Here is a 17,865-nt window from a genome sequence, read left to right as displayed (position 1 = left end):
AAAAAATATAAATGTATACCCACTTGAGGATTATATATATAATTATATATAATATATAATTTATATAGTAAGTATGTAAATGTGTGTATATATATCTTGATAAAAATATAAATCTTAAAACAATGAGGAAAACCACTATGTGTTGACATAGAGGTCTCTGAAATAAAGTTACAGTCAAAACCAGTAATGTTGGGGCACCTGGGTGGCTCAATCGTTAGGCGTTTGCCTTTGGCTTGGGTCATGATCCTGGGGTCCTGGGATTGAGCCTCGCATCGGGCTCCCTGCTCGGCGGGAAGCCTGCTTCTCCCTCTCTCACTCCCCCTGCTTGTGTTCCCTCTCCTCGCTGTGTCTCTCTCTGTCAAATAAATAGATAAAATCTTTAAAAAGAAAAAAAAAAACAGTAATGTGTGATTTCATTTATGTTAAAATGTATATAAAAGCATATATATCTAAATGAATAGAGAATATTTTAGAAATATACACTCAAAAGTGTTATCGAGCATTAGTTTTGGGGAAAGGAGTAGAAATAAGGTAGTAAGAGAAAATAGTTTTTTTTTTGTGATTCCACTTACATGAGGCATTGAGAATAGGCAAATTCATAGAAACAGAAAATAAAATAGAAGTTACTAAGGGCTGAGGGGAGAGGGGAATGGGGGCCTATGTTAATCAGTATAGAGCTTCTGTTTGGGAAGATGAAAAATTTCTGGAAATGGTTAGTAGTGATGGTTGCACAACATTGCACTTAATACCACTGAACTAAAAATGGTTACAATGGTAAATTTTACAATGGTAAATCTTATATTATGTATTATTTATTTCAATTTTAAAATAGATAGGGGTGTGTGTGTATGTGTGTGTGTGTAAGGGAATGTATAAAACAAGATGGGCAAAATGTTAAAGATTAATGGATCTAGGTGATACATACATGGGGTTTCTTTTCAACTGGAAAATGGTATTTTATTACATATTCTTTTTTAAGTGTTTACAATGAGAATATATTCATAGAAATATTTTTAAAAAGTGTTTTTTAACACCATCTGGAAAAATATGAAAAAAATAGCCAGGAGAATTCTTTTTTTTTTTTTTTTAAGATTTATTTGAGAGTGGGAGAAAGCATGAGCAGGGTGGCGGGGAAGAGGTAGAGGGAAAGAATCATCCAGCAGATTCCCTGCTGAGTGGAGAGCCCTGATGTGGGGCTCAATCCTAGGACACTGAGATTATGACCTGAACTGAAATCAAGAGTCAGATGCTCAACCAACTGAGCCACCCAGGCACCCCTAGCCAGGAGAGTTCTAAAAAGAAAGAGCAATAAGATAGAAAGGATTTATCCTAATAGATATTAAAGTAATATGCTTGACAAAGAGATCATTTTGTAGAAGATTTGATCACTACCTCATACTATACACCTAAGTAAATTCTATATTTGTCAAATATTTAATTGTAATAACAAAACTAGAAAATCAATAAAAGGAACTACAGCTTGTTAGTTTAATTGGGGTTTGGAATGGACTTTCTCAACATGAAACTCTAGCCAGAAACCAGAACAACAAGAATATTACATGGCTTGACTAAATAAAAATTAAAACATTTTGTATGGAAAGTAAACATACCATATATAGATTGTAAAAAACAAAATGTGAAAATATCTTCAACACGTGGGTGCCTGGGTGGCTCAGTTGATAAGTGTCTGCATTCAGCTCAGGTCATGATCTCAGGGTCCTGGGATCGAGCCCCGCATCAGGCTCCCTGCTCAGGGGGTAGTTCTCTTCTCCTTCTCACTTTCCCTCTATGCTTTCTCTCTCTCTCTCTCTCTCTCTCTCATAAATAAATAAAGTCTTTAAAAATATTTACAACATGATTAATAAAGAATTAACATCCTCATATGCAGAGTTCTTTCCAAGTAGTAGAAGAAAGCTAAATGTGCCAAAGGAAAAGGGCAAATAGCATGTGTGTACATCATGCTATCTTTCCTGTCTTTGAAATTACAAATTGCAAGATTTGCCATAGTTGATTCCAAAAAGTCTGTGACACATAAACCACCAATAATGTTGTCTAGAATACAACCCACTGTAGATTTTCATACTTTTCCAAGAGGAAATTAAACTTTAGAAGCCTTTTGCTTAACGACATTTGCCCTTCCCTGCACAAAGCTTACCTTAGCAACTGAATTTGTTCCAAGAGTAGAGAAAAGTAAAACCTGGCATTAACTTAAACAAACATTGCCAATTGCTATTTTCATATTTCCTCTGGTTGCTGTAGATAGCTTATATTGGAAAGTTGAAGACAAACCTTTTTTCCTCACTGATGAGTTCCTGTATTTGGCAAGTACCGATGGTACTCTGGGATTCTGGGGACCAGTAAAATTTCATTTTACTCATTCCCATTTAGATAGATATTTCACAGGAAAAAAACAAGTCTCTGTTCAAAACATTCATTTCTTTTTTGTTTCAGCAAAATAGCTCATGAAGCTTGCTTTTGATAACTGGTAAATTTGGTCAAATGTTATTCTTAGCAAGACAACATATCAGTGAAAGCATAGAACTCAAACCCCTAGATTTCTACTAGGAATTTTTCTTAATGATGGGTTTTGAAATGTTTGCTAGAAGTAGAGATTACCACCCAAGCATTTACTATAGTGGGAAATACTTTAGTCAGTGCAAGAGATAAGCACCGACAAGAAGAAATTATAATTCAACAAACATTTATTGAGTTCACACTGTGTGCCAAATTCTCTTCCAAATAGTATGGGACAAAACTCCAAGAGGGTATTGAGCCTTATTTTAGTGAAGAGAAATGGACCATATATAGAGGTAAGCATATGAGCAAGGAAGATGTCAAACGGTGTTAAGTGCTCTGGAATTGTACTGATGCCCAAGACAAAAATGTCAGTTCTTAGTCAATAGCATTTAATGTATTTGTTTATCCTTCACAATAAAACTAATATATATGTATATAAATTATAAAACTAATATATATAAATAAAACTATTATATATAAAAATTATATAATTGTGAAGGATAAATGTTTGCATTTATATAAATACATTTAAATATTTATATATTATTTATATTAAATATATATTGCAAACATTTTAGAGAGTTTACCATGTGCTAAGAATTTTGTTAACACTTTATATGTATTATTTCATTTGATCCTTCTACTAATTCTAAATTGATAGGTATAGATCTCAATGTAGATAGATGATTGATAAATACATTTTTATGACTTGCTTTAATGCCCATTCAAGAAGAAATCAGGTATTGCTATTTGTGCTTTCTCATTATTTCTTCTTTTTTTTACTTTAATCTCTACCCCTACCATGCACATTAAACAGCCCTTTTCCCCACACTCCTCCTCCGTTTTCCAGCAATAAATAGTGACAACTTTGAGTGATAGACACCAGTTAACTTTCTATGCATTTACATACTATATGTAAATATTACTATTAAATTCATGAAGAAGAATATGCTAACATGTAACATGCCTTTTTAATAATAGAACTTGATGCCTTTATTTTTCAGTATCAGTTTATATAGGACTATCTCATTCTTTTTCATAGAATGAATGAAAGATACTTTATTAAATCCCCTCCATGGAATGGACACTGAGGGCTTTTACAATATTTCTCTGTAATAAAAGTGTAGCAGAAAACACCTTTGCATATACATCTTTGCACAGATGTGGGCATATTTCTGTAAGATCTATTCTTACACATGGAATTGTTAGAAATATTGGAAGACCATTCGCATTTTACACATTCTTTGAAGTTCCCTTTCAAAATGTTCCATCAACTTAAAGTCCTACTAATATGTTTCCATATGTTTGGCAACATTTGATAACATATACCCTTTTTATTGCCATTTTGAGAATGTTTACATTTCATGTGTTTTCAATGTGTGTATAAGGTCATGTACCTTTTTCTTCTGTGAACTGTCTGCTCATATTTTTACCTAGATTTCCACTAGGAATTTCTCTTAATGACGTATTAGGGTTCTTTATGTATTTTGGAACTTGATCCTATACATTTCATGCAAATATATTTTTTTCAATTTGTGTTTTTAATAGTAACAAACAACTGTGTAATATTTACTATGAACCAAGCGCTGTCTTAAGTGCTTCATGTATTAACTAGTCCCTTCCTCACAACAGTCCTGTGAGGAAGGTGCTCTTATCTCCATTTTACAGATAAACTGAAGCATGGAGCTCTTACAGTCCTCACCTAGGCCATATAATGAAGTGGTAGAACTCTTTTGGAGCTCTAATTTCAAAGTCAACTTTTAAGCACTAAGTCATTCTCATGATTTCTGCTAGAAAATTCAAAAACTGTATATAAAATAAAAATCTTTTTCTTCCTTTATAGCATCTGGTTTTTATATCTCTAATAAGTCCTTCACCACACAAAAGTTATAAACATATTTTTCACAAATCCTTTTTATAATTTTGGGTTATTTTATGCTTAGCCATTTAACTTACCTAGAATTTGGTGAATTGATGTCAATCAAGTCTGGAGATAACATTATTTTTTCCAAATGGATTGCTAATTGTTCTAAACAATTTGAATAGGCTTTTTTCCATCAATTTGTAATTGCCTTTATTATAAATTAAATATTTATCTAACATGGGTCTACTTCAATACCCTATTTGGTACTTTTGGTTTATTTGCCTATTCCTGCATTAGAACTTTACTGTTTTTATTACTATAGTTGATAGTGTGCTAGAAAACTTCTAAGGGAAGACCCTTACCGTAATAATTTCTTGAAATTTTTCTTAGCCATCCTTATGCCCCCTTGATTTCCCCCCTTTCAAATGAACTTTCAGTGCAGTCTCTGACATTTCTTTTATGTAACATCCCATTTTGATTTTTGGAAGAGGAATACTGACCACATAGACTGATTTGGAGAGAGCTGTTATATTAGGTCTTTCTAATCAAGAACTTCTTTTTTTGCATCTGTTATCCTTCAGAAAAATTGATAAAATATATTAATGTAGGTTTTTCAGATTTATTTTATTCCTTAGCATCTTTGGTTTTATTATTGTAATTGATTTTTTTCTTATGACGTGATTATCATTTTCATTACTCTTTCAAACTGGGTATTGCTGGTATTTGGAAAAACCATTTTGTGTGTCTACCTTATTAGTCCTAGGAACTTTTGACTTAATTTTCTTGGATTTTCTGGATAAATTACTGCATGAAAATATGACAGTTTCTCTCTTCCTTTCAAAATTTTATGTGGTATTGTTTGCCTTAGTTTTAGTGTGTTAAATAGAATCTCTACTCTATCATTAAAGGGTATCAATGACACTAAATGTCCTTGTCACATTCCTGACCTTAACAAGAATAGCTCTAAGGTATCAAGTCATTAGAAACCAAATTTCAATGTACAAGTTATACAGTATATCAAAATTAAGCCAATTGTTTCCTATAGATTTCTAGAAAATAGTCTTTATCAAATGCAGGAAGTTTCATATATATAGATAGACTAATTGAAGCATATGTACTCAAGTGTTTATCAAATACCTACTCAGCCCCAAATTTGATTACTCTCTCTATTTTTTTATCTCTTATTGTTACAAATTTTAGTATATTTCCTAATGTTGAATTGTACCCATTCTTAGGATAAACCTTTTTTTACTATAATGCATTATTATTTGATTTGATTTTGATTTCTTTATAGTGTGGCACACTTTTTTATTTTCATCACAAACACTGCCCTCTTTATTTTTTTTACTATGTTCAGTTAGCCAACATATAATACATCATTAGTTTGGTTTTTAAAGATTTTATTTATTTATTTGAGAGAGAGAATGAGAGAGAGCGAGCATGAGAGGGGGGAGGGTCAGAGGGAGAAGCAGACTCCCTGATGAGCAGGGAGCCCAATGCGGGACTCAATCCTGGGACTCCAGGATCATGACCTGAGTGGAAGGCAGTTGCTTAACCAACTGAGCCACCCAGGCACCCTGTACATCATTAGTTTTTGATGTAGTGTTAAACTATTCATTAGTTGTGTATAACACCCAGTGCATTATTATTTTAATACCTAGCTAGATTGAATCCTCATTTTTTGTTTAGAATTTTTTTTGCATTTATAAGTGAGATTGTAACATTGTTTTCCATTTTCAGTTATTTTGTGGAAATATTTTTTGGACCTCAGTTATGTAGCATGGAGTTTAGATACTCCTTAGTTCATGGGATGGTATCAGCAAGGGTCTTTACACAGCCCGTATTTCACTTCTCAATTTTAGTTGAGAATATATTTAGTTGAAAATACATTTGCTCTCCTCTCCCGCAGTCAAGAAACATATTTTTTGTGTATCTGTGACAATCTATAAAATGAAGAGTAAACAATGTTTTTAAAACTTAAGTGTTTTCTATGTCTTTTTGATATCTCATCAAATAGTAAATAGTATGTTATGAATAATTTGTGACTTTTTTGCATAATTTACTGTTTTTTGAGAATCTGTTCATCCAGCTTAATTCATTTCTTCTACTGTTTCATAGTATTACATTATTTGCATTTATGTATTTTACTTATTTTCTTCTAATACTGGTGAAAATACATACCACCTCCATCAATTTATACCATAAACATTGCTTCAGTGAACAATACTTATGTACCTATTCAAAGTGTGTCCCTAGGATGTATACCTAAGAGTTGATTTCCTGGGTCTGCTATATATATATGCGGTTGGTCTATAATAAATGTTACACACTGCTGGTGTGTAACAAATCACCCCAAATTTAGTAGCTTAAAACAACGAACTTATTTTTAATCTGAGATTGTCTGTGGGAACTGAATCTCATAGTAGTAGATTAGCTGGGTGGTTTGGGCTCAGGGTCTCTCTAAGCTTGCAGTTCAGCTCTGAGCGTCTTAAAGTGCAACTATGGAAAGATTCATTTCTAAGCTCACTCACATTTCCAGAGACTTTGATTTCTCACCTCGTGGGTATCTCCACGGAGCCACTTAACAATGGCAGCTGTGTTCCCCCAGAGTGAGTAGTTGCTCTCTGAGCTGAAAGTGTGTCCAAGATGGAGACCACAATCGTTTGTAAACTAATCTCAGAAGGGATCTACCATCACTTTTGCTACATTTTGTTCATCATTCAGACCAACTATGGTACTAGGTTAACCAACTGTCCTGGTTTGCCTTGGACTTAGAGATTTCTGAGGTTTAAAATGTAACTTTCTGGTTTTAAAAATGAGTGAGTTCCAAGCAAGCTAGGAAGTTGATAACTTTATCTGGTACAATGTGGGTGGCAATTAAACAAGGGTGTAAATATCAGGAGGAAGGAAATCACTTGGAGTCATCGTGGAGTCTGACAACCATACTAAGCCATTGATTATACCCAAGCACAGTTACAAAAATTATTTCTGTATTATATGCTTCAGATTGGCTACCATAGCTGTATGGAGTTTCCCACTACTTGTGCATGAGGGTTCAGGACTCAGTTTTATTTTTCCCTCAGGTTCTCTGAAAAAACGGAACTTCTGGATTCTTATCACATTTTCTCTCCTATTGTTTATCTTTTCATTAATGCATTCTGGGAGAAGTTCTCTTCTTGATATCCCAGCCTAATAATTCACCTTTCATTTATGTCTTTTCTCCTACACAGGCATTCTTTCCCATAAAGATCTAATAAAGCTTTACAACTTCGCCTATTTTTGATGCATAATAAATAAAATGTTTAATAGTAATCTAGAATTACAAGCCAGATGGTCTCAATATAAGCAATGAGAGAGAGTTAGAGGGGAAGTGAGCTTTGAAAACCTATATGAAAAAACAAATATTGAAAATAAATGAGCTGAGGTTTTATCTCATGAAGTTAGAAAATGTAAGCTAGTAAGTCCAAATAACCAAGAAGAAAAAAAATGGTGACGGTAATTGGAGAACTCAGTTACATTAAGCTCTGTGACAGAGACAGGGAATGAAGAGAGGAGAAGATTGACAAAAATTGAAATTTTGTTTGTTTTAATGCATTCTCCTTCATGTACTCCGTGATTCTTTTACCCTGACAACTGTGGTAACCATTCTATTTAATGTGTATTTTTTTTTGTTTAAATGTATTCTTCTGAATGTGTGCTCACATTTTCAGTTTTTCTCCAAGTTACTTCTAACTCCTTCTCCTCCACAAATATCAATGCAATGAACATGTCCCCCAATGAATTTTTTTTCTCTCTCAACTATTTGTAAAAGGGCTGGGGGGAGGGGGAAGTTATGTACCCAAAAGTAGATTGCTGGATCACAGGTACGTGTATGCATAGGTTGCATAATTAGTGACACTTTGGTCTCCAGAAGGGCCACCCCATCCTGAGCTCCCATCTATATGAGGTTTTCTGTCTCCTCATTCTAGTCAACACTTGGCATTGCCCAGATTTGTGAATTTAATTGCTTAAAATAGTACCTCATTATTAAATTAATTTGCATTTCTGTGATTATTAATGGTGTTGAGTATCTCTTTACATGTTTATATGCTTTTTGCATATTCTAAGCTGTTTCTTTTAAGACAATAGAGAAAACCCTAGCGTGATTAATCAAAGTAAAAAGATTGAAATAATATATAGAAGAAAAAAGATGTAATCAATCACAGGGAAAAAGAAAACAGAAAATTCTAAGTTTCCAGAGAGAAAAACAAATAATTATCAAAAAAAAGAAGAAGAAAAAAAATCAGTTTCAGATTTCTCATCATCAACACCAGATGCTAGAAGACAGTATAACAACATATTCACTGTTTCAATGGAAAATTACTTTGCATCTAGAATTCTGTACTCAGTCTAATTATCCTTCAGTTGTGAAGGTGAAAGAAAGACATTTTCAGACCTGAAAAAGTTGACTCTTCACAGATTTCCTCTGAAAGAATTACTTATGAGTAAGTAGCTCATAGCTCCCAGTGTGGAGGACTCTTATTCTGGGCCCAGCCCCTTCCTGGCCCCTGCCTTGAATCCTTCCTGCACAGGAAGGAAGGAGGGAGGGAGTTTCTGTAGTTTCAGAGCATATATAGCAAGGTCCTATACCAAGTTACTTTTACTCCAAATATGCTTGGTGTCTCAGTGACAGAGATATGGCATTATTGAAAGATATTGCTTTTCTTCTAACTATTCCAGAATGTGGCACCTGTTTGTTTATCCTTCTCACATTTTTGACCTGCTGAATCAGCATTCCTGAATAGGCCTTACTCTGTAAGGATGTTCCACACAATAGGATGTGACTACATTAAAAAAAAAAAAAAAGTTTTGAGGTTGACAAAACTCAAGGGACTTGTTTTCTGTGGAATTTCTCAGGCACTGCTACATTAGCATGCACTGAATTTCCCTCTAACGAGGGAATAATATATGCAATGCAGTGTTAACCAAATGAGTTTAGCCACATAACCCTTTAGGGAACAGGGAGTATCTTCCAGGATTGGGGCTTTAAAGAACCACTTTGTAAAACTGTTCTGGAATTTTGTGTTGTTATCTTTTGCTCTGTGATACCTGATGTCCAGTATCAAAACATATGAAATCCATGCTCTGTTCCCCACCCAATGCCTAGTAAACAGTATACATACAATAAATATCTGTTTAATAAAAGAATAGGTGAAGGAATTCGTTATTATAAAAATGCTTCAGAAGTTGAATGAAGAATCTGTGATAAGCTATTCTGGAACGCAATTTCAAACTGATAGTTTCCAAAGAAAACAAAAATATTAGCCTACTTCTAATTGCATGATGTACCATCTGTGAAACAAAATTCACTAAAAGGTCTTCCTCCTGTAAATGTAGTCAAAATCCTCCTCTGTGTATGCAGTTTGCTGATCCAGGGGCCATTGTCTTCAATCAGCTTCAGGCATATCCTCACTCTAGATCCTCGGGCCTTATTTGCAAAATTTTCCATTTTCCATTTGTGTTGTCCCTCATTGTATGAGCCTCAAGTGCTTATATCAGGCTAGAGATTTAGATTTTATTTTCTGAAGGGTCATTGTCCATATTTTACATTTCCTCTCTATCTTGATGTACATACAGTATTTTACTCAAGTTTGCTGTGATGTTTAAAATTGCTCAGATTTGTAATGGATTTGTATTCATTAGCATATAAATGTGATTGCAGGGTGGAAAAGTACATTCAATAGATTGTAATAAAATGGAAGGGATGTTTTGAGATTTGGAGGGTGATTAGAACAACTACCTGGAACATCCAACTGAAAAATCTAATTCCCTGGCTATGTGACCATCCAAATATGTTTGTTTTGTAAAACATAGTGACAAAATTAAGCTAACCAGGTAAAATTAATGACTTTCCTCTCTCTGTAATTAATTTCTGTTCCTCTGCCCCCTTTTCCCAAATACTAGAAACTTTTTTGTTTTCCTTATCAGCAAGAAGCAGATAGTAGGTATGGGGTCCTACAGAACTGACTTCAAGCATTGTAGAAAGCTTGAGAAAATGACTTCTCTCTCTTTATCTGTAAAAATGTGCACACTGCTATGCACCTCCTCTGGTTGACATACACAGGACTACACGAGATAATGTGTGTAACCCCATTGAGTGCTCTACAAGGATTAATTCTCCCACTTTCCCACATCTATTTTTTTAAGATTATTTTAGGAAGAGAGCAAGCACACACGTGAGTAGGGGAGCAGCAGAGCTAGACTCGGGCTTCCATCTCAAACCCTGAGATCAAGACCTGATCTGAAACCGAGAAACTTACCTGACTGAGCCACCCAGGCGCCCCTCCCACATGTTTATCTTGGTAGTGCCTATTCTAAAAAAATATGACAAAATGTTTGCTATTTCTGTTAAGAGGTAACTTCCCTTCCTCTAAAGAAACCTCCCTTTTCCACTTTTTTTCTATTATTTGAACCCCATTTAGAGAGAAAAATCCTTATATAACATAAACCTACCTTTGTTTTCTCTATCAGCAGACCGTAATGTGAGTCACTTCAGCCTTTTATTCTACTTTTTGTTTTTTAAAGATTTTATTTATTTATTTGACAGCGAGAGAGGGAACACAAGCAGGGGGAGTGGGAGAGGAAGGAGCAGGCTTCCCACTGAGCAGGGAGCCCGATGCAGGGCTCGATCCCAGGACCCTGGGATCATGAGCTGAGCCAAAGGCAGACGCTTAATGACTGAGCCACCCAGGCGTCCCCTTTTATTCTACTTTATTTGCAGATTTAACAATTTCAGAGGATTTAGCATTCTAACAATAGGTTAAAAGTTAGAAATTCGCTATTTTCAAATACTCTCTCTTGCCTTCAATCTAGTTTTTTTTTTTTTTTTTAATTATTTTTCTAGCCTTTCTTGGTTGAAAGAACTGAATGTTCACCAAAGTGCATTTCGTCATAGTGAATTAGACCTGGATATATCTAATAGGAAAAAATCACAATTAAGAAAGCTCTCCATTTTCTTTTATGAAAGATTGTGAAGTTGACAGGAGCTCTTAGAGAATGTTCAGCTGTGGTAATTTGAAGGACATTGCCCAAGTTCAGCTCGCTGCCTCCTAACAACTGAAAAATTCATGGGCCAGAGGCTTTCAACTCCACTCTTAGACTTTAGTTGGCCTCCTCTCATCTAGCACAAATTCCGGGTGCATTTGGCTCTTCTGGATCAATGTGTGCATACGAAGGACGGTTAGGGAAGCAGGAGAAGCAGTTTGAGTAAGCGAAGAGGTCGGACAGAAGGGATGGGAGGAGAGATTTCCTGATGAACCGAATACATTACTAAAAACGTTTTACCCTTTGTACTTGTAGTGAAATGAAGGATCCTTTATGCTTTCTACGCCCAGGTTTGGGACGGGATCGCTAAATGAAGACATTTCCCTTTAGAAAAGCCACAAATCACTTTTTCAAAGCTTGAATTAATGAGGCCCTTTGCAACAGTGTTTCTCTGTGACTGTTCAGTTTTCAAAATGGAAATCTGTAGAATGTCAGTTCCTTTTTAGTCGGAAAAAAAATATGACCACATGAAGCTCCTTTTAAAACATTCCTCTAGTGCAAGCATTTTAAATAATTTCTCAAAGGAAAGTACTATATTCTGAGTGAATAGCATGACATTATGAACTACATCTAACCTAAGATTTTGCTTCGACAGGCCTGTCAATGCTCCTTAGTTCCACTATAATGAAATGAAGATCATGCGAGCTTGGAAGAAATATCTTCCTCACCCTGATACTCTTTATTAACTGTGGAATTGTACTATTTTCTTCACCATGGCAACAAAAGCACACAATAGAGTTAGCTCTTACCTTCCTTGCACAAGGTGATGGGGAATAACAGTAACAAAGAAAAGTGCAGCAAACACAGATTTCAGGAAACAAGGAGTGAAGGAAACCGTGAACCCAGTGTGAGCTCAATGATCCGCGTTAAGGGCCCTGTTCCAAACTGTTTACTAGAGTAGGTAACTTGACCCAGAGAGAAGGCTTTCAGTTTATACTTGATTAAATCTCAGAATGAGTGACTTTTAATGTCAGCCAGTCAACTAAAAGACCAATTTAAATGATCTCATTTTACAGTAAGGTTAAAGTCAGTAAAAGGCATAGATTGACCAGTAATCTTGAAATAAGGCTCCGAGTTACTCCTATTCAGTGTCCTTTAAAAGCAAAGAATTTGTTGTCATCCGCATGTATGAGTCTTTTAGTTATTTTAGAGAGAATCAAGGCTGATTTTCTGTGTGAAACATTTTAACGATCACTTCTTTCCCAGAAAAGAGAATCTGGTTTAAAATGTCAGATATTCTATATTCTGTTCAATTTACATTGTTCAAAATACTCAAAATCGTTCATCTTCCTCTGACATTCTGAGGTTTGTAATGGGATGTCTTTCACTAGGACATGCTGGTAGAGGCAAAAGTACCAAAATTGGGCAATTGACTATTCCCTGTTCAGGGAAAAGGGGGGAAGAAAAATCACATCAGAGTTTTATTTTGTCACTTGTGAAGCAATGCAAAAATTAATAAAAGAAATAAGTACTGGCTAAATAGAAATCAAATGGTTGCCTTGCAGCCAAGAAGCCAAGAAAAAAAACATTTGATTTATGGGATTTGACAGGTATGGGATTTTTAAAATTAAAAAAAAATCATTATGGCCATCGATCTTAAATAAGGTGACAAATACTTTTTGTTCTTGCATCCAGATAGGTTTTTGTATCATGCTTTATTAAAAAGCAAACTTGGCACTTACATTCGGGGAAAAGGTTGAAAATAATGTTTTTAAAAACAGAAAACTAATTTGGGAGGAATTTAGGAAAGATGATGGGAGAATGCCTGTTTAAGTAATTGCCCTCTTTGAAGCCCAGCACAATGAAGAAAAATAACTGAAAATAACAAAAAGAATTCCATTAATATTAAAACTAGATAGTGACAAACTATAGAAATGATCCCTGAAAGTATAGTCTTGAAGGAGGGGGGAATTGGAGGGGGAGACAAACCATGAGAGACTCTGGACTCTGAGAAACAAACTGAGGGTTCTAGAGGGGAGGGGGTGGGGGATGGGTTAGCCTGGTGATGGGTATTAAAGAGGGCACGTACTGCATGGAGAACTGGGTGTTATGCGCAAACAATGAATCGTGGAACACGACATCAAAAACTAATGATGTAATGTATGGTGATTAACATAACATAATAAAAAGTGTAAAAAAAAAGAAATTTGGCTTGGGGAAAAAATAAGATGAATTACTTACAGTGAAAATGAAATTTTCAGGTGTAATTATTCTCTAAGCCAACCTATAACCTCATAAACTTGTCTTTTGCACATTTTGAATTCAATAAAATTCTTGAGTGTCAAAAAAAAAAACTGAATAGTGATATCAATGCTGGACCATAAATGTCAAAATCAAAATGACAGTTACAACATATTTGGAGCAAATTGAGTGAGCATGTTGAGTGTCAGCACCCAGGTTCCATACATGAAAATCCAGTTGGTGTTTGGGGAGTTAGTAGAGGAAAGCAAGGCTCAGGATTCCTAGTTCCCAAGCACATACCAGGCACAGTGCTAAGGACCTTACCTGCATCATTTCAATGACTCCTCTCAATAAGCTGGTGCTATTATCTTCGTTATTTAGATGGTAAACCTCGGGTTTTTGCCCGTGGTCACATAGCTATGTTGCTACTATTTGGGTTATCTGGGATTTTTTTTTCCCTTCATTTCTTTTTTCCTTTTTTTTAATTAGCATATAATGTATAATTTGTTTCAGAGGTATAGGTCTGTGATTCATCAGTCTTGCACAACTCACAGCGCTCACCATAGCACATACCCTCCCCAATGGCCATCACCCAGCCACCCCATCCCTCCCACCCCCCACCACTCCAGCAACCCTCAGTTTGTTTCCTGAGATTAAAGAGTCTCTAAGTTCTGATGTCTGAGTCTCTTAAACCTCTCTAGTTTCATCTTGTTTCATTTTTCCCTCCCTTCCCCTATGATCCTCTGCCTTCTCAAATTCCACATATCAGTGAGATCGTATGATAATTGTCATTCTCTGATTGACTTACTTCGCTTAGCATAATACTCTCTAGTTTCATCCATGTCATTGCAAATGGCAAGATTTCATTTTTTGATGGCTGCATAATATTCCAGTGTGTGTGTGTGTGTGTGTGTGTGTGTGTGTGTGTGTGTGTGTGTGTGTGTGTACCACATCTTATTCATCTGTTGATGGACATCTTGGCTCTTTCCACAGTTTGGCTATTGTAGACATTGCTGCTATAAACATTAGGGTGCATGTGCCCCTTCGGAGGGTGATCTGGGATTTTAATGCAGGTTTCTTTGACTTCAAAACTTCTCCTGAGTGACTAAGCAATGCAGTCTTCCAAGGAGGAAGTTCTTGAGCGCCCTGCTTATAACCCTGAACTTGGCAGGAGAAGAGTTGTAAGTGTGGTATACTATGGAAGAGAGTGCCCCAGAAGCAAAGGGTATGGGGCAGAGAGGGATAGAACAGCCTGGGCAAGTGTAGAAGCAAGGCAGAGAAGAAAAAGGCAGCGTGAGAGCTGTTTTTGTTCATTAGGATTATTATCTAACTCGGGGACTCCAGGCCTAGAAACAAGTCTGGGCTGGAGAGAGACGCAGAATCATAGATCAGGGCCCACATTTTAAGCCATAGACCAACACGATCTGTGCAGAGAAAATATAAATGGAGCAACCAGGTATAAGACTGCTGATCAAAGAGACATCAAAAATATGTGGTCACTCCCAAAGATAGCTGGCCTGCCCAGAAAAAAACAGAAGGGTCAAATCTGAGGGATATCTATAGGCTAGGCTGTATGCCCTAACCCGATGGAACCAGCTGGCCTTCGAGGCGGTTTGCAACAGAGGTGGAAAGTACCTAAAGAAGTCATTAGATTTTAGTTACATTAATTCCGAGTCCAAGTTAGGGGGCTCAAGGAGCCTCAGAATCTCTTGCAGTGGGTCCTATGAGGCCTGAATTGGGTCCTTATTTAGGAGAAACACATGAATATTCTCTGTCTGGAGTCCAGTGCCAGTAATTCACATTACTACTTGGCTCATGCCATTGATGTAGGTTGTATTATAAGTAAGCGATTTTAAGTTCTTTCTAGTCAAAAGTTCTGTGATTCCCTTAGGAGTAGTAAAGAATTTATCAGAATCCACAGGCAGACTAGAACAATCTCCCCTTCAAGAGAGCCTAAAGATTTGAAGTTAGGCGTAGACTGAAGATATAACAGCTTTAAGTTAGGTGACTTATGCACTACTGATTCTAAGGATTAAGAGACAAGCTTTCAGTTCAAGAGATGAGTATTGGATGTGCTTAGTGGCTTAACTACCTTGTTAATTTGCACCAATTAGGTAGCATAAGGATAAATTACAAACATTAATAAGAGTTAACAGGTTCACTGTATGATATTTAAACATTAATATATGAATGAAAAATATAAATTGCTCAGCAGTATCCTCTAACAACTGTATTAATGTTTTGATTTGTTTCTGTACAGTTTTAATACTTCCTGATCTCTAAGAGTAAACAATAAACCTCCTCATTACTGGAATTTTGTTTCTTTAATCTTGATATTCCTGAGGTTGGCATAAGTGTTTTATAAATATAGATTTTTCTCCTGTGGCAACAGTAAATATTGGTTTTTGAAAAGTCCTACCAGCTTCCCAACAACTTCTTTTTATCTTGCTATACCTATTTTTACCTAAAATCACACTGAGTAAAATATAACTGATATTTGACTTTATCTGTACAGAGAAAGTTCAGATTTGATTGCATATTGTATTTTAGTTAGAATCATGTTGATTACATGCTCCTATCAGATGTGGCAGGGAACCTATCAAAATGATCATAGTATTGATATACATAATTATTATACCACAAATTATATGCAAAATATGCTTCTAAACTGGAGTCAACTGTGCTCTTTTTTTTGAGGGGGGGATTGAACATTATAATGTTATCCACTCTTTGCAGTGAATTCCTTTATATATTCAAATTCTAGTTCCATTACAGGTCCATGTCATTACATATTGTGAGTGAGTAGAATCTGAATTCATCAGTATGAATACCATAAAAAGGGACCCAAGTATCATGTGCTCTTAATGTCTTAGAATTGGCTAGTTGGAATGGAATGCATCATAATTTTTTCCATTAAATTGATAAAGAATATTTTATAATGCAATGGTTTTTAATGGAGGGGCAGATTTTTTAGGAAAGAATTAAAGTGGATTGCTGAATTTTTTAGTTAATTGTATCAGGATGACCTTGGCCTAAGCTAAGAGTTAGACATGTTGGTACTGAAGGGTTGACTGTATTACAGCACCTGTGTGCGAGTGATTTTCATAGCAGAAAGAGAGCCTTCCGAGTAGAAGTTTTATGTGGGATTATCCACTTGTAGAGTTGAAATATAGTGAATGGGAAGAGAATATGATGAATGACCCCCAGCCAAGGCCTCTAGAATACGTTAGAGCTCTTGGCTGAGGGGAGCAAAAGTAGAAGCTGAAGGACTTTGTGACACAGAGTGGGCTGATGCCTGCTCCCCCTGCCCCAGCTCCTTTTGTTTGGTACCCAGCACCATTCCTGCACTGTGACAGTTCTAGGGCATTGATGGTGGTATGTGAAAGGGCAGCATCAGTGTCTGGGCACATAGCTTGTGTAGTAGGCTGAATCATGGTCCCCAAAGATGTCAACAGCTTAATTCCCACAGCATGCATACTTGACTGCTATGGACTGAATGTTTGTGTCTTCCCAAAATTTATATGTTGAAGCTCTAATTCCCAGTGTGATATTTTGAGGTGGGGCCTTTGGGGACTTAGATAAGGTCATGAGGGCAGAGCCTGCTTGTTGTAATTAATGCATTACAAAAAGAGAAAGAGGAGAGTTCTCTTCTCTCTCTCTCTCTCTCGCTCTCTCTCTCTGCCATGTGAGGATCCAGTGAAAAAGCAGCCATCTATAAGCCAGGAAGATGACCCTCACCAAGAACTAAATCTGCTGGCACCTTGACTGGGGACTTCCCAGCATCCAGAACTGTGAGAAATAAGTGTTTGCTATTTAAGCTAATCTTATCTTCCTAGACTTATGATGGGGTTATGTACGAATAAACCCACTGTAAGTTGAAAATATTAAGTCAAGGGATGCCTGGGTGTCTCCAGTCAGTTAAGTGTCTGCCTTCGGCTCAGGTCATGATCCCAGGGTCTTGGAATTGAGTCCCACCTCGGGCTCTTTGTTAGTGGGGAGCCTGCTTCTCCCCGCCACTCCCCCTGCTTGTGCTCTCTCTCTCTGACGAATCTTAGAATTTTTTTAAAAAATAATAAAAAAATAAGGTAAATATTAAGTCAAAAATGCATTTAATAAACCTAACCTACTAAACATTATAGCTTAGCCTAGCCTGCTTAAACATGCTCTGAACACTTATATTAGCCTGCAGTTGGGTAAAATCATCTAACACAAAGTCTGTT

General features: G+C 36.0%; 1 pseudogene; it reads right to left on the bottom strand.

Annotated features, from left to right (window-relative positions):
• Window positions 1-13,293: 13,293 nt before the first annotated feature.
• On the bottom strand, window positions 13,294-13,361 carry LOC113919155 (annotated as a pseudogene).
• Window positions 13,362-17,865: the final 4,504 nt, after the last annotated feature.

This window comes from Zalophus californianus, chromosome 1 (genome assembly GCF_009762305.2).
Source record: "Zalophus californianus isolate mZalCal1 chromosome 1, mZalCal1.pri.v2, whole genome shotgun sequence".
Lineage (NCBI taxonomy): Eukaryota > Metazoa > Chordata > Mammalia > Carnivora > Otariidae > Zalophus > Zalophus californianus.
Note: the sequence above shows the minus strand (reverse complement) of the source record. Positions and strands in the feature narration are given on the sequence as shown.